The 26,765-nt window shown below is 45.7% G+C and overlaps 1 protein-coding gene across 4 annotated transcripts in view; it reads right to left on the reverse strand.

Moving 5' to 3' along the window:
* The window catches only part of TMEM45B (transmembrane protein 45B), a 75,088-nt gene that overhangs the window by 16,384 nt on the left and 31,939 nt on the right, over positions 1–26,765 (reverse strand). The window contains exon 1 of one of the 4 annotated variants that reach the window (XM_056543691.1): positions 24,965–25,148. The exons of 1 other annotated variant lie outside the window; for it this stretch is intronic. The gene's annotated coding sequence lies outside the window, so the exon portion shown is untranslated. Of the gene's footprint in view, positions 1–5,733; positions 5,871–10,566; positions 10,612–24,964; positions 25,149–26,765 lie in introns of those variants that run through there. 2 more of the 4 variants (XM_056543692.1, XM_056543693.1) reach the window with 2 other exon arrangements.

Genomic DNA, 26,765 nt, shown 5'->3' on the forward strand with positions numbered 1-26,765 from the left:
CTCTTATGTCTGATGAAGGCCCTTGTCATATAGGCCAAAACGCGTTTCATGGTTTTATTTGGTACCAAATGCACCCTACTGGCCAAGAAGGATTAGCAGCGCTTTTTATATTTTGGGAGCTTCTGAATCTCTTGCCACGCACAAGCACTTAGAGGACCCCAGCTTTCTGACAATCTTGTCCTGGATGTGACTGGACTCCGTTTTCTCAGTATTGACTGGACTCCGTTGACTGGAGTATTGACTGGACTCCGTTTTCTCAGAAGTAGATATAATTGACACAACAACTAAACAAAAAAGGCCATTCACGTATTTGTATTCACAGGGTCTATAGTCCAAGGCTGGAAGAACAGGTGTCAGGACTGTGCACGCCAACTGGTGTGCAGCTCACCGGGTGTTTACAGTGCAACTGCATAGTACTACGCCGGTGGAGGAGAATCTGCACACTCAGCCACTACACCCCCATATTAACAGAAAAGCTTTGATATAGATGCTATATGTCATGTGGTCCTTTGATCAAGTGATTTAAGAATTTCTCATGAGAAAGGTGGGGGGGGGGGGGGGGGGGAAGCTATCAGAGAGCATTCTGTCTCCTTAAAAAGTGTATTTATTTTTATCAGAAAATCAACGTTTGAAACCACCCTACCAGGAGCAGAGAAGATGACGGGCCCCCTGAGCTCATAAACTCAAAATTCCAGACCCAGAGGACTGAAATCCTGACCTGAAATAATTCTCGCAGCTCAGTTTGTTACACTTGTATCCAGTGTAAACAATCTTCTATTTGATAAACAGGCAGGACTCCAGACTGATACAATGCAACAAACTACAATGGCTGCTCTGGCCCCTCAGGCTGGGTTCACACTACGTTTTGGCTATACGGGGACCAGATGAGAAAACCGGGCGCTCCTGTGGTGTCTGGGGTATTGCAATGATATTACAGGGTCTGGTTGTATTAACCCTTACTTGTCGTGACGCCAGGGTGCGGTTTGCTTAGTATTCGAGGTCCTGCCGCCAACCGGCCCACAAACGGTAGGGATAATAAATGGAATGTCCACAGCAGGATTTATGAGAACTGGAAACTTTTGCTTGAACTTTTATGCAACAGTCTTTACAATTGTACAGTTTCTATTGAGGTAACCAGGATGCAGGTTCCTCACAGGCTTTGCTGGGACTTGTAGTTTTTAGCTTTAAGCAGGCCACTGTGCTACTAATTATAAGATTTGAGTGGAATAGTAGTCACACAGGATTTTTAGGTTGAGTTTTATAACTCACGGTTTTAGTGGCTGCTGGTTCTTTAGGCTTTGGCCTAGTTGAGATGAATGAAGATATGCTGATTGTGCTCGCTTGATAGTCCGGAACTAAGAGCAGGGACCAAGAGAGAAGAGAGCGAATTTACAGACTACAGCCCCTTATATACTAGGGGGGCTGGACTAATCCCATTGGTTGCAAAGCCTGTAAGTCCTGAACCCAGAGAACTCTGGGTACATCACATGACATTAACACATGACCCAGGAAGATCCTAAATATCTGTACCACCATTATAACGTATCACATGACCTGGGAAGGTCCTTTACATTTAGATTACCTCTATATACATTAAATAATATACAGTAACATTTATGTGAGGCAAACAAGGGGTAAGCCCTGCAGGAGAGCCCTGTGGAAATGGAGGGACTCTAGCTGAGGGGACTTTAGACAGGGACAGGACAAGGTCCTGTACCAGGACACCACACTCCCGTATCCCAGCCTATTGTCTAGACCGGATGGAACTGAAACAAACCTTCAGCTGTGAGAAGAAACGGGTCAGGACTAAGCCAACAGGGAATTAATTTTATTTATGCAAAATGGTAACATTAAAATGCAGGCAGCTTATGCTGGGACCTGGGGGTTCTGCAGTACAGGTGGAGAAATTCCTCAGTCCCTCAGATGAGGTGGTTCAGTCACATTCTGCCTTTATCTTAGAGACCACAACCCGGTTTTTCAAGCTTCTTTATCCGTTTATCACATACCAACAAAAGGACAATGTCTCCCAGGATGACGTAGGGTTAGTTACATAAAGGAGGAGCAGCTCCAAGCAAACGACTACTGGGTTTGACGACGATTCCCCTGATTTCCCCAAAACCCATGCTACCCTCAGGGATAGGCCAATCGCAGCTCAGCTTTCACTTTGATTACTGTGGGAAAATCCCTCACACTATTTAATAAATCTGGGCCATAGTCTTTAAAAGGGGTACTCCGCTGCTCAGCGTTTGGAATAAACTTCCGAATGCTGGAGCCGGCAGCTTGACACGCCCCCTCCCATAGACTTGCATTGAGGGGGCAGGGTGTGACGTTACGAGCTCCCGGCGCCGGCGCCAGCGTTCCGAACAGTTTGTTCCAAATTCTGAGCAGCAGAGTACCCCTTTACCAGGGTCAGCGAGGATACAGTCAGTGACAGTAAGCCTTTATGCATTTTACAGGGCCACTCTGTCACTTGGAAGCTATTCCTTTGGCTGTTCGGGCACGCTGGGAGTTGTTGTTTTGCAACAGCTGGAGGCACCCTGGTTGGGAAACACTGCTCTAGATTTAGACCAATCCTGATGTTCGTTTACGCAGCTATACAGGTTTCCCCCTAGGCCGCAGGCCTATCACTAGCAGTCAGTCTCTAGGCAGCCTGCTCTTACTATTTGCTGCCCGTCAGTGTTTTCAGTCACTTGCCTCTACCCCAAACCCATGGCATGCTCGGCAGTGGCTGGATCTGGTCCTGCTCACCTTACACACTGTGAATTGACTTCTCTGGCACCTCATGTGCTTACACTTTAAAACTCTGGATTATCATCAATATTTCTGTAGAGAGATCCTGCAGCAGTTGCCCACAGTAACCATTTTGACTGGGTAAAGCGATGCCACCTTGCACAGCACCCCTTCAGGTCTAACACCAAGCGCTAGCTAGTGCCCATTAAAAGAGTGAGCTTGAGGTACTGTGGGAGAGAGCAGCAGATGCCATTCACTCTAATGGCCCAAACAGAGTCCCCATACAGTTCCCATATCAGGTTTTTTGATGAAAAACCCGATTCCTCAAAACCTGACTTAACTGTATCAAAACGGGTGTACAAATTTTGACCTATATACGGTTTGAAAAATGATGTCCGGTTGCATCTGTTTTTTAAGAAAGAAAAAAAACATAAATTTTTAACTTCACTCTATTATGAATAAAGTTTCACTTGTTTGATTGAAAGTCCAAGTAAAAAAAACTGTGTAAAGTCAAAAGCCATATGGTGAAAACCGGTTGGAACCGTACGCACATACGGTTCTGTACAGTTCCCATTGACTCCCATGTTAAAAAATCTGTATACGGTTTCCATACGTTTTTTTCACCCGGACCAAAAACCGTGGTAGGCTGTGGTTTTGGGTACGGGAAAAAAAAAAAAATGGACGAAACCGTAAAAAAGACCAAAAAGGGATGCAACCGAATGCATCATTTTGCATACGGTTTTCAATGGAGAGTCAATGCATATGGTTTTCAATACGGTTCCGTACGGTTTTCACATTGAAAACGTAAACGGGAACTGTATTGCAAAAACATGGTGTGAATGCAGCCTTAGCGAAAGGAATTTATGTCTGAAGGTTTTTTTTCCCATTTATGTTTGTCTCACTGGTTTGGGGCAGTCATTTTCCCGTTAAACATGATTTTCATTGGGTTTTGTCAAAGATTTAAACAAAAGGAACATTTCAACAATGGATTTGGAATGTAATATAGAACAAATTGATATGTATTCGTCCATAGAAAAAAACCAATGTTATTAATAATGCATGTGTTGTAATAATGTTGCATCATTTATAAACTTATGATCGTTTATGTCATAACATCATTTAGCCTAAAGATACTAAATGTTTAACATTAAAATCACTAACGTTAATTTGTAGTTCTGACAGGCTGAACCCTAGTCATTTTCTGTGTCAAACGGGTGCGACTTTTTTTATATAGAAGATTTCTAAAGCTGTTGACTATATGGTTGTGTATGGTCAGGAATCTGAGGTGACGTATTTACAATGCGCCACTTTTCAAAAAAATACAAAAATAAATAAAAAGTCACATTTTGCTGAGGTAACTGGCCTCCTAAGATAGCGAACCCGCGCCACCTCCAACCACACAAACTACCTGTGTTGACTCCAGAAAGTTATAAAAGACAAAAAGGGGAGATTTATCAAAACCTGTGCAGAGGAAAACTTACCCAGTTGCCCATAGCAACCAATCAGATCACTTCTTTCATTTTTAGGAAGGCCTGTGAAAAATGAAAGAAGCGATCTGATTGGTTGCTATGGGCAACTGGACAACTTTTCCTCTGCACAAGTTTTGATAAATCTCCCCCAAAGTTACCAGATGCCGTGCAACAAAATTATAACTTTGGTGCACGACAGACAAAATTCCAAAAAGAAAACATACTAAACAAACAACAACCACCTGTCTTCCCCTTAAATTTCCCCCTTAGTTCGGTCCCACAGGGCGTATACGCAGCGTATTTGACATGTATGGCAGCAGCGGGAAATACGCTGCGTATTCCTTGCTCACTATACACACAGGGCTTTCCGGCGACAGCCCTATGTGTGTAGTGAGTTTTGGAGGCGGAGCCGCGCGTCGCAGACACGCCGGCACACGGCCCCGCCTCCAAAACTCACTACACACATAGGGCTGTCGCCGGAAAGCCCTGTGTGTATAGTGAGCAAGGAATAAGCAGCGTATTTCCCGCTGCTGCCATACATTTTGCGCAGCGTCAAATACGCTGCGTATACGCCCTGTGGGAACTCACCCTAAAACAGACTGGACAATGCAGCAGACCAGGCTTTTTAGTCTGCTACATATAGGGGGAGATTTATCAAAACCTGTGCAGAGGAAAAGTTGCCCATAGCAACCAATCAGATTGCTTCTTTCACTTTGCAGAGGCCTTGTTAAAAATGAAAGAAGCCATCTGATTGGTTGCTATGGGCAACTGAGCAACTTTTCCTCTGCACAGGTTTTGATAAATCTCCCCCATAATGTATACAGCCCATGGTGTCCGCAGAAAGAATACACCTGTTCTTTCTTTCCGGGAACTCTGCACGGAATGCATAGCCGTCTATGAGACAGCCCGCAGTCTCCGGAATGTCTGTACAGAGTTTTTCCGTGCAGACATTCCGAAGTGTGAACATAGCCTTACGGTATACATCAACACTCTGTTCTCTAAAGTGCGAGCCATAAACACAATGTAAGCACGTAAGACATCATCGTATCAACAACAGTAAACTTTTCTAATGGTGGTTTTACACATGGCATAAAAAATAAAAAATAATTATATATATAATAATAATAATAATAATAATAATAATAATATACAAAAACACCAGAGACTGCGTCATGAAAGAAAATATATAAATGCGTTTTTTGTAGCCTAATGACAAAAAAAAAAAAATAAAAAAAAAATTAATAAAAGGAAAATACAATTATACGCATCAAGTTTTACGAGGGGGAATAAAATAAAGTTTGTTCCTCCTTTACAATGATCAAAAGATGTGACAACTGCCAGAATGCAGACTTTTGGGAAGAGCTATCAAAACCTGTGAGGAGAGAAGTTGACCCGTAGCAACAATGAGATTGCGTCTTTCATTTTTTTTAAATAAAAGAAGCGACCTGACTGGTAGCTATGGGCAACTGGTGAACTTTTTCTATGCACAGGTAAAAAATAAAAACAAAACAAAAAAATAAATAAATCTACCCACATGTAAGTCCACAATGTTTTCTTATACTATAGTCTGGGGCCAATTCGCCTTTGCTTTGTCTCCTCAAGGGGTTAGAACTCGTCCGCCATATGCTGCAAACTGCGCTTATCTGATAAACTATGAACAGGTCAGCTCCCCTCATATTCAGCAATGTTATCAGCCATCTATGCCCAGCATAAGTCACCCCCCCTTATGTTCTCACATAAGTCCTGTACACCCCAACAATATTATACTAAACCAGTGGTCTTCAAACTGTGGCCCTCCAGATGTTGCAAAACTACAATTCCCAGCATGCCCGGACAGCCAAAGGCTGTCCGGGCATGCTGGGAGTTGTAGTTTTGCAACATCTGGAGGGCCACAGTTTGAAGACCGCTGTACACAGGTACATGAGAGAGAGAAAAAAAGAAAAGTTTCAGTGCCACAGACCAAATAGAAGAATCAGACTCAATAGAAGTCACTGAGATCCCTGTCTAGGAGCAGCAATAAGAAGAGATGGATGTGAGAGCTCTCACCTGTGTCTGCGCCGCTCAGGTCTCAGAAGGGTGATGTGGAACAGGTGTACACACCTCACACCTCCTGTCAGGGCGGCGGGGGAAGTGTAGGCTCGTCTGTGACCTTTGAACACAACGACATAGGTGCCATAAAACCAGTTCTGCATGTATCACTCTGACACCAGGGATCTTGGACTGCTCCAAAACCTGACAGAGCTCCAGGTAATCGTGTAGAGAGAGGAGAGGGAGGGACAATTCAGACCTGCATGAAATACCGTAACACCAAACATTGGAGAGAGAGGTACATATGGAAGTGCCCATAGATCACAGCTCCCCAACTTGTTGCTCTATAGCTCAAAACTACAACTCCCATCATTCCCTGATAGCCACAAACTATAAAGCATAATTTTTCTGTAAAACTATTTATGCAGATATCCACTGCCCGGCAGATTTACTCCATTACCTAGTGTGAACTACAGGTAAATTGTGCGATAGCTTGGAGCCAGCGTAGATTTCCACATCCAGCGCATGGGTAGCAGCAGGTTCATTAAGAGGATTTTTACCAAAGAGCAGCATGTGACAAAAGGAGGGAATATATCATTGTATGTGTTAGGGTAAGATCACACTGCCTTTCTGCCCCCATCAATTGTATACGGCAGCATCCAGCCGAAAATGGGATGCTGACATATACTGTTGTGGTAGCCACGGGGAGTTGGACAGACTGGTACTGCTATGGTACATGACTCGGGGTGGTTGGGTATATCACTTTGTGATGCCAGGGCACCGTTAACCTACATGGTCCGAGGATAGGACAGCTTCTCCTGGGCCAGGCGCTGGATAATAAATACACCGATGCCAGGTTGCGGATAACTGTCTTTACTGAGGCAGGAGTAGATGTTACAATCCTCACAGCAAAGATTAGAGTAGAGGAGATGCAGAGTAATCCTTGGGAGCCCTGTAGACGTGCTGTGACTTGTAGTATTGTGCTGGGGACTTAAGGCTTAATGCTGAGGCCTCCCATGCTGACTAGGGTTCTGATAGTGTCCAATTATGCTACACCGCCAGGGTATGAACTATCACTGTGTGGCCCACCGACTTACTGGGTATTATGCTCACAATTAGGAATCTCTGAATTCTCCTGGGCGGGGAACACTTGCAGAATTGCATGGTCGCTAGCTTGTAGATTTGTTCTAGGCTTCCCTTGAATCACCACACACTCCTGCTGTCTCTTCTCCACACTGCAAATCACACTGAGCTCTGCACTCTTTAGATTGAAACCAAACTCTGACTGAACTAAACTAAATAGTTCCTCCCCCCCTACACTTTATATGGCCTAGCTAGGGGGCCTCCCATTGGGCAACAGGGTCACATGGGTACTCTGCATCATACTTCCTCAAAAACATCCTTTACATTTCTTAAAGGTACAGTGCAAAACAATATAAGTTAATAGGCAAAGACTATAACAAATGTCAAAGCATCACCTGAGCAACATGGCCTAGCGCAGGCACCTGAAGCAATGTTTACCTGACAGGACGCACACTCCGGTACTTGGATACCACACTGTCAACAGGAGCAGCAGATTCTATTCACTTCTTTGGCCAAACAGACCCACCCCTATTGACTCCATCCTGGACATATGGGCTATTTTAAGTGGACTCCTAAAAGGCGCTGTTCAGCTTTTCAAATAGCGCATACATCTTGATAGGAGTCACTAGGTGACTCAGTTTGGTCATTGGTCAGGTGAATGGGGTCCGCTGCTTCTGTTAATAGTATAAGTCAGCATCCCGTTTTCGGGTGGATGCCGATGGATACGATTAACAGGGGGCAGGAACGTAATGTGATCATACCAGGGTTAGGGCTTCTATCACAAGTATCCGTCAGTATACCACTATGAACAGGATGCTGATGTATACTGTAGGGGACAATCTGCTACAGTATACATGTTTTTTTGCCGTACACAATAGCATAGTTGGCTACATTTTTGTTTACAGCAAAACTGTAATGGACCGTATTTATTGTAACGGAAACAGTGAAAAAGAGAAAAAAACACAGTATGAACCCACCCCTACAATGACTGTAAATGAAAGGGGTACTCCGGTAGAAAACTTTTTTTTTCAAATCAACTTCTATTAAAAAAATCTTAATCCTTCCAGTACTTATTAGCTGCTGAATACTACAGAGGAAATTATTTTCTTTTTGGAACATAGTGCTCTCTGCTGACATCATGACCACAGTGCTCTCTGCTGACATCTCTGTCCATTTTAGGAAATGTCCAGAGCAGCATATGTTTGCTATGGGGATTTTATCCTACTCTGGACAGTTCTTAAAATGGACAGATATGTCAGCAGAGAGCACTGTGCTCGTGATGTCAGCAGAGAGCTCTGTGTTCCAAAAAGAAAAGAATTTCCTCTGTAGTATTCAGCAGCTAATAAGTACTGGAAGGATTAAGATTTTTTAATAGAAGTAATTTACAAATCTGTTTAACTTTCTGCCACCAGTTGATTAAAAAAAAAAAAAAAAAAAAAAAAAAAAAGTTTTCCACCGGAGTACCCATTTAAAGTCTAAATATTGAAAAATGTATTTCGTCCTGGGTGCTGGGTGTTCGCAATTTGACCAGTGAATTTACCCCTGGTTCCCTTTGGACTGATACAGGAGGCATCACCTGTATGTTCTGTATATTAGTGCATTGTTATGTACAGGTTTCAAAATAATTTTTATTTGTTTTTTTTCAGATTTTTACAATAAAGGAAATAAAGTAACAACAGAAAAAAATATATAACAATGATAACATAAAATGGAAAATAAAATCGTACATTGTACAGGATCTGCCGCAGATTTGTTTCTGTATTCAGTTATTTAGTTACATTGATATCTGCAGATCGTGTGAATGTACACACAGATGGATGTTCCCAAAGTGCAGGATGTGCCTGTACATGTGTCGCTATAGAGTCCCATAGTACCAGGGGATGAGGTACAATTAATGTTTACATAGAACAGTAACAACTGCTACATAGTAATAATGTAATCATCCAAGGTAATAATATATATTTAACTCTTTTATGACAAAGCACATGGATTCTGCACTAAATTTTAGAAACCAATTGTTAAGTTAAATGTATCCTCCACCTAAGAGTCTACGCCCAACTGTGAACACCCAGAAAGGTAGAATTATTCACTATTTACGATTACAGGTCAATGTGACCCCGAAAACATAAGCACAAAATCTATCTAAATAAAACCATAATAAATCCAAGAATAATGCGGATTTTGATTGAGAAAAAAAGGTGGAAAAGTCTCCATCACGGCAAAACTGCAGGTCATTAAATTCGCTGTTTAATGAACTTTTGTTGCCATAACTTTATAAGATGCCTGTAGCTATAGGGGTACGTTCAGACGAGTGGATCCACTGCGTATTTTAGGTTGCAGATCCACCATTGAAGGACCCCTACAGGGTGCCTTTAGATGTGCCTGCTCGGAGCGGCAAACGCCGATACGAGCAGAAACACGGCTGCGATGTGCGAGTTGCCGCGCATGCGCGGTGTACTCGCACACATGGCGGCTGCTCCCCTGCTTCCTGAGCTAGGTCGAGAGCAGCCGCGATGTGCGATTATAGTGCGCATGCGCGTGGTGAGTATAGTGCGCATGCGCGCAGCGGATTGCCTCTCCGAGCAGGCACCTGTAAAGGCAGCATACAGCGGTCCTTCAGCGGCAGATCCGCAGCATAACACGCGCTGGGGATCCGCTCGTGTGAACGTATGGTGGAATCTCCACCTCAAATGAAAGCCCAATACACTTCTATGGGATTCTGCACTCCCGTTGACACTTCGGAATTTCCGCAAGCGGAAATTCCGAAGTGTCAACGGGAGTGCAGAATCCCATAGAAGTGTATTAGGTTTTCATTTGAGGCGGAATTTCGATGGCGGATATTCCGTCGTGTGAATAGATGCTTATTTTCCATAGAGAAACACTGAAGTCAGCCATTATTTGCTGTAATGGGGATTTTACTCTGTGTTGTCACAAAAGCCAAGCCTTTAGAATTGACTTTCCATGGCAATGGATCAATGAGACAGCTGAATCACTGATAACACAGGAGAATCGAGGAAAAACAAACCAGTGCCAGGCTCCAATATTGTCACATGACAAAAATGGAAACTTCTTACCTGCCCCGAACAAGTGATTTACTCACAGCGAAGCAGAGAAGACAGGGAGTGTCCAGACCTGATCTACAACCTTAATGTCTGCATTCGTCTCCTGTTACTTTCAGCAGCCGCAGAGACACCAAACCAAAACTTTCAGAGTAGATCCAGATGCAAAATCAAAAAGTTGCAGAATCTTGTAATACCTTTTTTTTTTGGACCAACAGAATTTTGTAGAGACAAGCTTCCAGTAGACTTCCCAGATCTTATCACTCCTTTCTGCATACCTTGTGGGAGATTAGCTGCATAGAACCAGTGAAATGGCATTAAAATAGCAGTCAGAGACAGGGGCACGGAAAAAGCGTTTAGACAGGGCTTCTCCTGTTTACATTTTTCAGTAACAAAACAAATACAGCCTTTGGGTAGGTTCACACGTAGCGCATCCGCAGAGTATTTGACGCTGCGGATGCGCTACTGACTGTCCCTAGAGTGTGCCTCCTTCTGTGCCCGTGCAAACTGCTTTTGTCTGCTTGTAGCAGCAATCTGCCTTTACGAGTACACACACAGTGATCTGCAAGACGCTGCACACATGCTCAGTGTACTCAGACATCACTGCCGATTTCGGCCTAGCTCAGGAAACGGGGAGCGACCGCGATGTCTGTGAGTGCAATGCGCATGCGCGCGGTAACTCGCAGATTACTGTGTGTCTGCTCGTAGCGATGGATTGATGCTGCAAGCAGACAAAATCAGGACAGAAGGAGGAACACTCAAAGGACGGTCAGTAGCACATCCGCAGCATCAAATACGCTGCGGATGCGCTACATGTGACCCTATCCTTTAACTTCAGGCACAAACAAATGCAAAATAAATACTTTTTATCCAGTCCTAATTACACAAAATTTTCCCTCTCTGTACAATTGACTTACTCCTAGCCAGCCAACAAAATAGTCACTAAAAATGTGGTACGCAAAGTAAATGTTCTTCTTTTTAAAGCTGCCTATCTTAGGAGTTCAACACTCATCAGAGTTTCCTCAGTTAGGGACTGATTGTCACCTGGTTTAAAAGCCCAGGGATGAGCTGTTTTCAGCTCCTGTGCTGATCTGGGCTTGTTTGTAAATCGGGAGATAAAAGGCCCCACTACAAAACCTGCCTTCCATACCATTAAAATTCAGACGAGATAACAGGACTTGCCAAAGTCCCTAGAAAGCTGTCTTACCAAAGATTTAAAGGGGTTACTCAGTGGAATTATTAATGGGGTACTCCGGTGAAAAAAAAAAAATATGTAAATCGACAATTCTTTTTTTATAAATGGACTTCTATTAAAAATTTTTAATCTTTCCAGTACTTATCAGTTGCTGTATAGTCCAGAGGAAGTTCTTTTTTTTCTTTCTTTTCTGTCTGACAACAGTGCTTTCTGCTGACATCTGTCCAGAGCAGAAGCAAATCCCCATGGCAAACCTCTCCTGCTCTGGACAGTTCCTGACATTGACAGAGGTGTCAGCAGAGAGCACTGTGGTCAGACAGAAAATAAATTCCTGGGGGTATACAGCAGCTGATAAGTACTGGAAGGATTAAGATTTTTTAATAGAAGTCATTTACAAATCTGTTTAACTTTCTGGCACCAGTTGATTTAAAAAAAAATATTGTTTTCCACCAGAGTACCCCTTTAAGGACCAGGCCAATTTTTGTTTTTGTACTTTCCTCCTCCTGTTCTAAAAATCATAACTCTTTCAATTTTGCACCTACAGACCCATATAAGGGTTTGTTTTTTGCATCGACAATTGTAATTTGTAATTACATCAATCATTTCATCACAAAATCTATGGGTTGAAATCGAAAAAAATAAAGCCATTTTGTAACTTTAAAACTTCCGTTTCTACGCAGTGCTCTTTTCGGTAAAATTGACACCTTATCTTTATTCTGTAGGTCCATACAGTTACAAGGATATCCAATTTATGTAGGATTTATTTTATTTTACTACGTTTAAAAAATTATAACTACATGCACCAAAATTAGTATGTTTAAAAATGTCATCTTCTGCCCCCAATAACTTTTTTATTTTCCCGCATATCGGGCTATATGAGGGCTCATTTTTTGCGTTGTGATCTGTAGTGTTTATTGGTACCATTTTTGTTTTGATGGGACCTTTTGATCGCTTTTTGTAATTTTTTTTATGGTATATGAAGTGACCAAAAATGCAAAATTTTTATCGGTTGTCTGTTGCTCTTGCCTGCCATGGCTTGCCAGAGCTTCAGAGCATCGATCGGACGGCAAGGAGGCAGATAAGAGTCCTCGCGAAGGCTGCTCCTCTGCGTCTACCCGCTACACCATTTTATGGATAACTGAATAAAGATTTAATCTGGCAAGAATTCCTGGGTGAGTGCATCCACTTTATTCTTTGAACTGCATACTATCCTTTGCTTGGCTTGGAGTGCACCCTCAGATCAGCCCCACTGGTTTTGTTTGCTGGACTGGCTAGTCCAGGACGGGCTCTATTGTGGATTGCAGTGATGGATTCACCTTGTCTTGTATATGCTGCTCTGGACAGTTCCTAAAATGGACAGCAGAGGTCAGCAGAGAGCACTGTGGTCATGACATCAGATAAATCCAAAAAGAAAAACATTTCCTCTGTAGGATACAGCCCATAAAATGTATTGGTAGGATTAAGATTTTTTAATAGAAGTAATTTACAAATATTACAAACTTCACAAATTTCTCTGTAGTATATCTGTAGTATATAGAAGCTGAGAAGTACTAGAAGGGTTAAGATTTTTAAATAAAAGTGATCTACAAACCTGTTTGACTTTCTGGCACCAGTTGATTTAAAAAAAAAAAAAAAAAAAAAAGTTTTCCACGGGGGTACCCCTTTAACCTGTTGAGAACGAAGGGCGTACAGGTGCCCTTGCATCCCGGTACTTAAAGGGGAACTCCGGTGGAAAAAAAAAAGTTTTTTCAAATCAACTGCTGCAAGAAAGTTAAACAGGTTTGTAGATCACTTTTATTTAAAAATCTTAACCCTTCTAGTACTTCTCAGCTTCTATATACTACAGATATACTACAGAGAAATTTGTGAAGTTCTTTCCAGCCTGACAACGGTGCTCTCTACTGACACCTCTGTCCGTGTCAGGAACTGTCCAGTAGAAGAGGTTTTCTAAGGGGATATGATTCTAATCTGGACAGTTCCTGACACGGACAGAGGTGTCAGCAGAGAGCACTGTTGTCAGACTGGAAAGAAATTCACACATTTCTCTGTTTTATACAGCAGCTAATAAGTACTGGAAGGATTAAGATTTTTTAATAGAAGTAATTTACAAATCTGTTTAACTTCCAGGCACCAGTTGTTACGCCGAGCGCTCCGGGTCCCCGCTCCTCCCCGGAGCGCTCGCTACACTCTCGCTACTGCAGCGCTCCGGTCAGATCCACTGACCCGGTGCGCTGCGATACCGCCTCCAGCCGGGATACGATTCGCGATGCGGGTGGCGCCCGCTCGCGATGCGCACCCCGGCTCCCGTACCTGACTCGCTCTCCGTCGGTCCTGTCCCGGCGCCGGGTCTTTGCGATTTAAAGGGCCACTGCGCCGCTGATTGGCGCAAGTGGTTCTAATTAGTGTGTTCACCTGTGCACTCCCTATGTATACCTCACTTCCCCTGCACTCCCTCGCCGGATCTTGTTGCCATTGTGCCAGTGAAAGCGTTTCCTTGTGTGTTCCTAGCCTGTGTTCCAGACCTCCTGCCGTTGCCCCTGACTACGATCCTTGCTGCCTGCCCCGACCTTCTGCTACGTCCGACCTTGCTTCTGTCTACTCCCTTGTACCGCGCCTATCTTCAGCAGTCAGAGAGGTTGAGCCGTTGCTAGTGGATACGACCTGGTCACTACCGCCGCAGCAAGACCATCCCGCTTTGCGGCGGGCTCTGGTGAAAACCAGTAGTGACTTAGAACCGGTCCACTAGCACGGTCCACGCCAATCCCTCTCTGGCACAGAGGATCCACCTCCTGCCAGCCGGCATCGTGACAGTAGATCCGGCCATGGATCCCGCTGAAGTCCCTCTGCCAGTTGTCGCCGACCTCACCACGGTGGTCGCCCAGCAGTCACAACAGGTAGCGCAACAAGGCCACCAGCTGTCTCAACTGACCGTGATGCTACAGCAGCTACTACCACAGCTTCAGCAATCATCTCCTCCGCCAGCTCCTGCACCTCCTCCGCAGCGAGTGGCCGCTTCAGGCCTACGACTATCCTTGCCGGATAAATTTGATGGGGACTCTAAATTTTGCCGTGGCTTTCTTTCTCAATGTTCCCTGCACTTGGAGATGATGTCGGACCAGTTTCCTACTGAAAGGTCTAAGGTGGCTTTCGTAGTCAGCCTTCTGTCTGGAAAAGCTCTGTCATGGGCCACACCGCTCTGGGACCGCAATGACCCCGTCACTGCCTCTGTACACTCCTTCTTCTCAGAAATTCGAAGTGTCTTTGAGGAACCTGCCCGAGCCTCTTCTGCTGAGACTGCCCTGTTGAACCTGGTCCAGGGTAATTCTTCCGTTGGCGAATACGCCGTACAATTCCGTACTCTTGCTTCTGAACTATCCTGGAATAATGAGGCCCTCTGCGCGACCTTTAAAAAAGGCCTATCCAGCAACATTAAAGATGTTCTGGCCGCACGAGAAATCCCTGCTAACCTACATGAACTCATTCATCTAGCCACTCGCATTGACATGCGTTTTTCCGAAAGGCGTCAGGAGCTCCCCCAGGATATGGACTTTGTTCGCACGAGGCGTTTTTTCTCCCCGGCTCCTCTCTCCTCTGGTCCCCTGCAATCCGTTCCTGTGCCTCCCGCCGTGGAGGCTATGCAGGTCGACCGGTCTCGCCTGACACCTCAAGAGAGGACACGACGCCGCATGGAGAATCTCTGCCTGTACTGTGCCGGTACCGAACACTTCCTGAAGGATTGTCCTATCCGTCCTCCCCGCCTGGAAAGACGTACGCTGACTCCGCACAAAGGTGAGACAGTCCTTGATGTCAACTCTGCTTCTCCACGTCTTACTGTGCCTGTGCGGATATCTGCCTCTACCTTCTCCTTCTCTACTATGGCCTTCTTGGATTCCGGATCTGCAGGAAATTTTATTTTGGCCTCTCTCATCAACAGGTTCAACATCCCGGTGACCAGTCTCGCCAGACCCCTCTACATCAATTGTGTTAACAATGAAAGATTGGACTGTACCATACGTTTCCGCACGGAGCCCCTCCTAATGTGCATCGGACCTCATCACGAGAAAATTGAGTTTTTGGTCCTCCCCAATTGCACTTCCGAAATTCTCCTCGGACTACCCTGGCTTCAACACCATTCCCCAACCCTGGATTGGTCCACTGGGGAGATCAAGAGTTGGGGTTCCTCTTGTTTCAAGGACTGCCTTAAACCGGTTCCCAGTTCTCCTTGCCGTGACCCTGTGGTTCCCCCTGTAACCGGTCTCCCTAAGGCCTATATGGACTTTGCGGATGTTTTTTGCAAAAAACAAGCTGAGACTCTACCTCCTCACAGGCCTTATGACTGTCCTATTGACCTCCTCCCGGGCACTACTCCACCCCGGGGCAGAATTTATCCTCTCTCTGCCCCAGAGACTCTTGCTATGTCTGAGTACATCCAGGAAAATTTAAAAAAGGGCTTTATCCGCAAATCCTCCTCTCCTGCCGGAGCCGGATTTTTCTTTGTGTCCAAAAAAGATGGCTCCCTACGTCCTTGCATTGACTACCGCGGTCTTAATAAAATCACGGTAAAGAACCGCTACCCCCTACCTCTCATCTCTGAACTCTTTGATCGCCTGCAAGGTGCCCACATCTTTACCAAACTGGACTTAAGAGGTGCTTATAATCTCATCCGCATCAGAGAGGGGGATGAATGGAAAACGGCATTTAACACTAGAGATGGACACTTTGAGTATCTGGTCATGCCCTTTGGCCTGTGCAACGCCCCTGCCGTCTTCCAAGACTTTGTTAATGAAATTTTTCGTGATCTCTTATATTCCTGTGTTGTTGTGTATCTGGACGATATCCTGATTTTTTCTGCCAACCTAGAAGAACACCGCCAGCATGTCCGCATGGTTCTTCAGAGACTTCATGACAATCAACTTTATGCCAAAATGGAGAAATGTCTGTTTGAATGTCAATCTCTTCCTTTCCTAGGATACTTGGTCTCTGGCCAGGGACTACAAATGGATCCAGACAAACTCTCTGCCTTCTTAGATTGGCCACGCCCCTCCGGACTCCGTGCTATCCAACGTTTTTTGGGGTTTGCCAATTATTACAGACAATTTATTCCACATTTTTCTACCATTGTGGCTCCTATCGTGGCTTTAACCAAAAAGAATGCCAATCCTAAGTCATGGCCTCCTCAAGCGGAAGACGCCTTTAAACAGCTCAAGTCTGCCTTTTCTTCGGCTCCCGTGCTCTCCAGACCTGACCCATCTAAACCCTTCCTATTGGAGGTTGATGCCTCCTCAGTAGGAGCTGGAGCGGTTCTTCTACAAAAAAATTCTTCCGGGCATGCTGTTACTTGTGGTTTTTTTTCTAGGACCTTCTCTCCGGCGGAGAGGAACTACTCCATCGGGGATCGAGAGCTACTAGCCATTAAATTAGCACTTGAGGAATGGAGGCATCTGCTGGAGGGATCAAGATTTCCAGTTATTATTTACACCGATCACAAGAACCTCTCCTATCTCCAGTCTGCCCAACGGCTGAATCCTCGCCAGGCCAGGTGGTCTCTGTTCTTTGCCCGATTTAATTTTGAAATTTACTTTCGGCCTGCCGATAAGAACATTAGGGCCGATGCTCTCTCTCGTTCCTCGGATGCCTCGGAAGTAGAGCTCTCTCCGCAACACATCATTCCTCTTGACTGCCTGATCTCCACTTCTCCAGCCTCCATCAGGCAAACTCCTCCAGGGAAGACCTTCGTCTCTCCACGCCAACGCCTCGGAATCCTCAAATGGGGTCACTCCTCCCATCTCGCAGGTCATGCGGGCATCAAGAAATCCGTGCAACTCATCTCTCGTTTCTATTGGTGGCCGACTCTGGAGACGGATGTTGTGGATTTTGTGCGAGCCTGCACTGTCTGTGCCCGGGATAAGACTCCTCGCCAGAAGCCCGCTGGTTTTCTTCATCCTCTGCCTGTCCCCGAACAGCCTTGGTCTCTGATTGGTATGGACTTTATTACAGACTTACCCCCATCCCGTGGCAACACTGTTGTTTGGGTGGTCGTTGATCGATTCTCCAAGATGGCACATTTCATCCCTCTTCCTGGTCTCCCTTCAGCGCCTCAGTTGGCAAAACAATTTTTTGTACACATTTTTCGTCTTCACGGGTTGCCCACGCAGATCGTCTCGGACAGAGGCGTCCAATTCGTGTCAAAATTCTGGAGGGCTCTCTGTAAACAACTCAAGATTAAATTAAACTTTTCTTCTGCCTATCATCCTCAATCCAATGGGCAAGTAGAAAGAATTAACCAGGTCCTGGGTGATTATTTACGGCATTTTGTTTCCTCCCGCCAGGATGACTGGGCAGATCTTCTACCATGGGCCGAATTCTCGTATAACTTCAGAGTCTCTGAATCTTCCTCCAAATCCCCATTTTTCGTGGTGTACGGCCGTCACCCTCTTCCCCCCCTCCCTACTCCCTTGCCCTCTGGTTTGCCCGCTGTGGATGAAATATCTCGTGATCTTTCCATCATATGGAAAGAGACCCAAAATTCTCTCTTACAGGCTTCATCACGCATGAAGAAGTTTGCTGATAAGAAAAGAAGAGCTCCCCCCATTTTTTCTCCTGGAGACAAGGTATGGCTCTCCGCTAAATATGTCCGCTTCCGTGTCCCTAGCTACAAATTGGGACCACGCTATCTTGGTCCTTTCAAAATTTTGTGCCAGATTAATCCTGTCTCTTACAAACTTCTTCTTCCTCCTTCTCTTCGTATTCCTAATGCCTTTCACGTTTCTCTTCTTAAACCACTCATCATCAACCGTTTCTCTCCCAAACTTGTTTCTCCCACTCCTGTTTCCGGCTCCTCGGACATCTTCTCCGTAAAGGAGATACTGGCCTCCAAGAAGGTCAGAGGGAAAACTTTTTTTTTGGTCGATTGGGAGGGTTGTGGTCCTGAAGAGAGATCCTGGGAACCTGAGGACAATATCCTAGACAAAAGTCTGCTCCTCAGGTTCTCAGGCTCTAAGAAGAGGGGGAGACCCAAGGGGGGGGGGGGTACTGTTACGCCGAGCGCTCCGGGTCCCCGCTCCTCCCCGGAGCGCTCGCTACACTCTCGCTACTGCAGCGCTCCGGTCAGATCCACTGACCCGGTGCGCTGCGATACCGCCTCCAGCCGGGATGCGATTCGCGATGCGGGTGGCGCCCGCTCGCGATGCGCACCCCGGCTCCCGTACCTGACTCGCTCTCCGTCGGTCCTGTCCCGGCGCGCGCGGCCCCGCTCCCTAGGGCGCGCGCGCGCCGGGTCTCTGCGATTTAAAGGGCCACTGCGCCGCTGATTGGCGCAAGTGGTTCTAATTAGTGTGTTCACCTGTGCACTCCCTATGTATACCTCACTTCCCCTGCACTCCCTCGCCGGATCTTGTTGCCATTGTGCCAGTGAAAGCGTTTCCTTGTGTGTTCCTAGCCTGTGTTCCAGACCTCCTGCCATTGCCCCTGACTACGATCCTTGCTGCCTGCCCCGACCTTCTGCTACGTCCGACCTTGCTTCTGTCTACTCCCTTGTACCGCGCCTATCTTCAGCAGTCAGAGAGGTTGAGCCGTTGCTAGTGGATACGACCTGGTCACTACCGCCGCAGCAAGACCATCCCGCTTTGCGGCGGGCTCTGGTGAAAACCAGTAGTGACTTAGAACCGGTCCACTAGCACGGTCCACGCCAATCCCTCTCTGGCACAGAGGATCCACCTCCTGCCAGCCGGCATCGTGACACCAGTTGATTTGAAAACATTTGTTTTCTACTTCTTTCCACCGGAGTTCCCCTTTAAGGACAAAGGGCATACCTGTATGCCCTGGTCCCATTCCCGGGGTTCGAAGCGTGCTCACGGGCTGAGCATGATTCATACCTGGTAGGTCCCGGTTGCTATGAGCAGCCAGAACCCACAGTTAATGCTGGGCATTAAGCCTTTAGACCTGAAGTAAAAGTATCCTGGCAGCTCAGCGGAGCTGATCGGGACCATTGCGGTGAAACCATGATGTCCCAATCAGAGAGGACGGCGGGTGGGCCCCTACCGGCCTCCTCGTCATCCGATCGGTGATCTGACGCTCCCAGCCTGCTATGCAAAGTGGCGTGTTTTGTAAAATGTCACCCTACAAAAAACGTTTTTTTTTTGGGTTTCGCCGCAGATTGTGTTATAAAAAAAGTAATGCCATTACAAAGTACAATTGGTGATGCAGAAAACAAGCCCTTATATGGGTCTGTAGGTGCAAAATTTAAAATGTTATTATTTTTAAGTGCAAAACCAAAAATTGGCCTCATCCTCAAGGTCAAAATGGGCTTCGTCCTTGAGGGGTTAACTCTTCTTCTGTCACTCACTTGTATTTCCCGTATCGGGGGGCCCTATTCATGGCTGGTAAACTATGCTGCAAAGCATAACGTCTACAGCTAGGAGAACTGACAGTGGCACTAGCCAATCACTGGCCGAACCAGGACACCGCTGCAGCCAGTGATTGGAGGAGTGGTGATGTGACGTCACATCTGTAGCTCCCACCAGCTCTGGTGAAGCAGACTGTCAGCAGAGACGGCTAGAGATGGGGCACCCTGATCCCAGAGCTACAAGGAAGTGGCTGAAGGTGAGTTAAAGGGGTTCTCCAGGAAAAGCTTTTTTTAATATATCAACTGGCTCCAGAAAGTTAAACAGATTTGTAAATTACTTTGATTAAAAAATCTTAATCCTTTCAGTACTTATGAGCTGCTGAAGTTGAGTTGTTCTTTTCTGTCTAAGTGCTCTCTGATGACACCTGAAGCAAATCCCCATAGCAAACCTCTTCTACTCTGTGCAGTTCCCGAGACAGACAGAGATGTCAGCAGAGAGCACTGTTGTCAGACAGAAAAGAACAACTCAACTTCAGCAGCTGATAATTATTGAAAGGATGTTTTAATAGAAGTAATTTACAAATCTGTTTAACTTTCTGGATCCAGTTGATATATAAAAAAATGTTTCTTTTCCTGGATTACCCCTTTAAAGTGTTAATCATTTTTGCAGGCAGGCTGGGGACAGTGACAAATTTAATAAATCCACTAGATAACCCCTTTTAACTATTTCTAGATTTCCCATATCTCACCCAGCTTTCCCTGGATGAGATATGCACTTCCTGAAACCTGGTAGCTATATATAGGACAGGTACCCTGGGGAAACACAGCAATGCCTGATGACTATTGCTGCCATTATCTTCCTTTTAAATGATGTTTATTAGAGTTTTTCATAAGAAATAAAAAGTTAAGATATTAATACAAGAAGTGAACAAAATAAAATATCATAACAGGTTATCATCCATGTATAGAGACGTATAGCTTGTTAATAATAATAGGGATGTGAAGTAAGAGCTGCCAATTCCAGTAAAACAAGCTAACCGATATAGCACCTTGGGCTATAGAATTAATTAATTACAAGCCTGGTGCCTATACAGTAATAAATCAGGTAAAGAACCTGTCATAACAAGATTAAGACATTGACTGAAAATCTGAACCAAGAAGTTACTTATCTTTATGTAAAGTACTTGATTGCTCTCATTATCTTACAACCCCCTCAACTGTTGGATTGCGGGCTCTAGCTATGTTCACACACAGTAGTTTGGGACTCAGAAAACAGCTGAAAAAAAGAAAAAACTCAAAATGGACCAAAAAAAGAAAGAAAAAAAAAAGTATTTTTCGCCGTATAAGACGCACTTTTTCTTCCCCAAAACTGAGGGGGAAAAGTTGGTGCGTCTTATACGGCAAATACACACCTATCGCGGCGGTCCCTGCGGCCATCAGCGGCCGGGAGCCGCGGCTAATACAGGACATCACCGATCGCGGTGATACCCTGTATTAACCCTTCATACGCGACGATGAAAGCTGACCGCCGCGTCTGAAGGGAAAGTGACACTAAGCCGGCTGCTCAGTCGGGCTGTTCGTGACCGCCGCGGTGAAATCGCGGCGTCCCGAACAGCTTACAGGACACCGGGAGGGACCTCACCTGCCTCCTCGGTGTCTGCTCCGTGCCGGGATCCCCTGCATGGCCGGCGCTCTCCTTCGACGTCATCATGTCGTCGCGCACGCCGTCCCTTCATCCGATAGGAGCGGCGTGCGTAGCAACGTGATGACGGCGACGTGATGACGGCGACGGAGAGCGTGGATGCCAGGGAAGAAGACGTCCGGAGTGTCGGGGACACCACGGGGACGCCGCTACAGCGATGGAGCGACATCCAGGGCAGCGGTGATGAGCGGTGATGGGTCCAGAGCGGCGGGGACACGTGAGTATAACCTCCTATACCAGTGGTCTTCAATCTGCAGACCTCCAGATGTTGCAAAACTACAACTCCCAGCATGCCCAGACAGCCAACGGCTGTCCGGGCATGCTGGGAGTTGTAGTTTTGCAACATCTGGAGTTCCGCAGGTTGAAGATCACTGTTGGGTTCAGAATCTTTTTTTTTCTAGATTTTGCACCTTGGGTGCGTCTTATATGTCGGTGTCTATAGGGCGAAAAATACTGTACACAAAAGGTAAAAAAAAAAATGCTTTAATAAATTAACCTAATTATTTGTTTTTTAACCTCTTCATGACCCAGTGAATTTTGATTTCTGGCTCACGTTTTTTTCCTCCTCACCTTCTGAGACCCATAACTCTTATATTGCCACTGACAAAGTTGTATTAGGGCTTACTATTTGCATGACACGTTGTACTTCCTTTTATTGGTACACTTTATTTTATCATATACGGTAATATATTACGAAGCCAGAAAAAAAATTACCGTATATGTAGTGCAAAGCTGAAAGAAGATATAGAATTGTTCAATTCTCTGGGGGGAAATAAACAAATGCCTGGGTCCTCTAGATGTAATAAAAAGCTTTATTTATGGCCTTTATTTGACATACATGTTCATCAAGCTATTGGGGGAGAGAAGTTGGGCTCAGGAGCAGAATTTGCTTCGTACACAGAGGGTTAAAGGTAGACTGGTGAAAGTAAACGTATCCCTATCCACAGGATAGGGGATAAGTAGCCGATCGTGGGGGGACAGACCGCTGGGACCCCCCCTGTAATCTCAAGGTCAGGACCCCGTCTTCCTCAGTGAGGAGCGCTTGTGATCTACAGGTAGACAGCACGCCCTCCATTCATTTCTATGAGAGCACTGATGAGGCCCAAGTTCTGTACTTGGTGCTCCCATAGAAATGACTGGAGCATGTGCCATCTGCAGAACGCGCTCCTCACTGAGTGCCGGGTCCCGTCCCGGTGATCACTGGGAGTCCAAGCGCTCAGACTCCTCACAATCAGCTACTTATCCCCTATCCTGGTGGTTTATACTGTACATCTGTAGAAGATACGGCTGTGATATATGTACATACGTGTATGCTGCCATCCCATATCACGTAACCCTGCACTAAAGCATCAGGAAGGTTCATGAAATGTTTATCATGGTCACAGGTGTCGCTCGCTTGTCACGGGATGGACGGCTTTGAGTTGAACAATGTTCTTCCAGGAGGAAGGTGCCGTTGTGATATGTAACCCCCCCCTCCTCAGACACCTTGAGACAGTAAGCAAAGAAACCCAAGCCCAACACTAGTGTACATTATTGATGATTAATTTCTGTGCCGAGATACTGAAGCCAATCAGTTACAGCAGCACAGAGTATGTCAGGAGAGGAATGTGCTGATCTTAGGAGGACACTAAGATAACACATCCTAGATCTGAATGAATGAACTAATTGTATAAAATACTCTCGTCTTTACATAGTTGAATGCGCTGACAACAAAATCACACAAAAATTATCAATGGAAATCAAATTGATCAACCCATGGAGGTCTGGATATGGAGTCACACTCAAAATCACAGTGGAGAACCCCACTACAGGCTGATCCAACTTTATGTAATGTCCTTAAAACAAGTCACAATGAGGCTCAGTAATGTGTGTGGCCTCCACGTGCCCGTATGACCTCCTTACAATGCCTGGGCATGTTCCTGATGCGGTGGTGGATGGTCTCCTGAGGGATGTCCTCCCAGACCTGGACTAAAGCATCCGCCAACTCCTGGACAGTCTGTGGTGCAACGTGGCATTGGTGGATGGAGCGAGACATGATGTCCCAGATGTGCTCAATCGGATTCAGGTCTGGGGAACGGGCGGGCCAGTCCATAGCATCAATGCCTTCCTCTTGCAGGAACTGCTGACACACTCCAGCCACATGTGGTCTAGCATTGTCTTGCATTATGAGGAACCCAGGGCCAACCGCACCAGCATATGGTCTCACAAGGAGTCTGAGGATCTCATTTCAGTAACTAATGGCAGTCAGGCGACCTCTGGCAAGCACATGGAGGGCTGTGGGGCCCCCCAAAGAAATGCCACCCCACACCATTACTGACCCACCGCCAAACTGGTCATGCTGGAGGATGTTGCAGGCAGCCGAACGTTCTCCACGGTGTCTCCAGACTCTGTCCCATCTGTCGCATATGCTCAGTGTGAACCTGCTTTCAGCTGTGAAGAGCACAGGGTGCCAGTGGCGAATTTGCCAATCTTGGTGTTCTCTGGCAGATGCCAAACACCTGCACGGTGTTGGGCTGTAAGCTCAACCCCACCTGTGGACATCGGGCCATCACACCACCCTCATGGAGTCTGTTTCTGACTGTTTGAGTGGACACATGCACATTTGTGGCCTGCTGGGGGTCATTTTGCAGGGCTCTGGCAGTGCTCCTCCTGCTCCTCCTTGCACAAAGGCGGAGGTAGCGGTCCTGCTGCTGGGTTGTTGCCCTCTTACGGCCTCCTCCAAGTCTCCTGATGTACTGGCCTGTCTCCTGGTAGCGCCTCCATGCTCTGGACACTACGCTGACAGACACTGCAAACCTTTTTGCCACAGTTCGCATTGATGTGCCATCCTGGATGAGCTGCACTACCTGAGCCACTTGTGTGGGTTGTAGACTCCGTCTCATGCTACCACTAGAGTGAAAGCACCGCCAGCATTAAAAAAAATGACCAAAACATCAGTCAGGAAGCGTAGGGACTGAGAAGTGGCCTGTGGTCACCACCTGCAGAACCACTCCTTTATTGGGGGTGTCTTGTTCAATTGCCTATAATTTCCACCTGTTGTCTGTTCCATTTGCACAACAGCATGTGAAATTGATTGTCAATCAGTGTTGCTTCCTGAGTGGACAGCGTGATTTCACAGACGTGTGATGACTTGGAGTTACATTGTGTTGTTTAAGTGTTCCCTTTATTTTTTTGAGCGGTGCACTTACATGGTAATAGGAACAGAGTCCTTGGGCAGCACATAATATTTCAGGAAAGGAGTGTGTAGAACTTTTGGTAGATCACAGACTTCTATTTACATAGTACACAGCGATTAGTTCCAGCAGCACAGAGTATTTCAGAACAGGAGGGTACTGATCTTGTTGGCGTAGTTACCTGTCCACTTATATAAATGTTGCTGCTCTTTTCCCCCTGGACTCTGCAGTTGTTTGACTCCTCATACAGCGGCACACCTGCGTTGAGAGCCATTTCAGGCAGTGTTTTATGTTCACAGCAGCCATGGTGGTGCAGGCGGCTACATGACGACTTCTTCAGTCTTGGGATCGCTGATATTAGTTTCCTGATTTTTAGACAAACTTTTTTTTTCTTTTTCTGTGATGAAAAAAAAAAAAAAGTAAACAGTGTATAATCTGTATACATATATTTGTGGTCGGAGCTCACCGAAACCGTGAGCGTACTTAGGTACCTAGATAGCAACCCCTACCTAACTGGAACCTAAGCAGTCTGAAATGTGCCCATACTGCAGCGTATAGAGTAGGCCTGAATAAGAGGGCAAAACTCAGAAAGTGCAATCACAAAACTTTATTTACATAACAATCACATGACAAGAGACTGAAAAGCGGACACCATCTCCTTGCGAGGATTCGGTATATATCTCATGTAGCTAGCGGATTTCCAGCGACCAAGTTGTTTAATGACATGTGCCGGAACTTCGTTACGAGACGCAGCGGTGGCCGCCCCTATAGGAAATGAATGGCCCGATAGAGATGAAGGATCACCTCCCATAGACTTGATCAAAACACGTAAATATTTAATAAAATGAAAGTGGTTAAGGAATAATTATTAAACAACAACAAAGGAGTGACGGGCCTACTAAAAAGACATAGACTCAACAGCGTGTCAAGAACTTTCACCGGGCACCATTTATGAGTGGTGGGGAAATACCGGACCTCTACCACTTGGCCTGGAAGAGACGTCTTAGTTATCGTCAAAGACAATACATAATGCTCCTCCTCTCGTACTAGCTGACTAAACTTAAGATAAAAACTAACTGAATTGCGGCTAGTAAATTCCCCGGGTCTAAGAAATCCATAATACCCCAGATACATGGCTGCTTTCAAAGATAAACTATTAACTAAACCAAACGGGGCATTATCTAACATGTCCGAAAGTTTCCTAAAAACATCACCAGAAATGGGCTGCCTAACTGGTGCCCTAGGAGCCTCCCTTTTAGCAACACCCTTCAATGCTGCCTTAACTAAACGGGAGGAAAACAATGACGCCCTGTCTGGGTCAGTCAAGGACAGATGGTGTTGAATACCTGACAGATATAGCTTAATAGTACTATGGGTTAAGTGTAGGTCAGTGTGGCAAATGAAAGCTAAAATAAAAGACACTGATCTAACGTCTCCTTCCGGAAAATCAGTATGAAATTTGGAGAATGCTCTCCAGGCAGTGTCATAAACCCTACGAGTATTGGCAGACAGCTAATTAATGATAAGTTGTTTGGCTACTTGCCAGTGTCCCTCTAATCGAACATCAGTGTATGCAACGGTGGGATCTGAGCCCCCGTTATCTCTGCCTCTGGCATCACCTGAAAAGTGAGAAATTTCTTCTAGAGAGAGCATCGGCAGCCACATTCTGTATACCACTTATGCGAGCGCAAGTATAATTGAATCCATGCTGTAACGATAACCACACTAACCTTCTAGCAAAAGACATAATTAATGAACATTTTGACCTGCCTTTCAGAAGCACTTCTACTATTGCTGAATTGTCAGATACGAACAACACCGTGGTCTTCCTCCAATACTGACCCCAAGCTTGCGCTGCTGCCACTATAGGATATAACTCAAAGAGAGCGGAATTGCGCTGAAACCCAGGCAGCATGCTGACTTCTGGAGGCCAAGAGCTCGCCAACCATTTTTTTCCCGCAGATAGCAGCAAAACCTGAGAT

This window comes from Hyla sarda, chromosome 10 (assembly GCF_029499605.1).
Source record: "Hyla sarda isolate aHylSar1 chromosome 10, aHylSar1.hap1, whole genome shotgun sequence".
NCBI classification, from domain to species: domain Eukaryota; kingdom Metazoa; phylum Chordata; class Amphibia; order Anura; family Hylidae; genus Hyla; species Hyla sarda.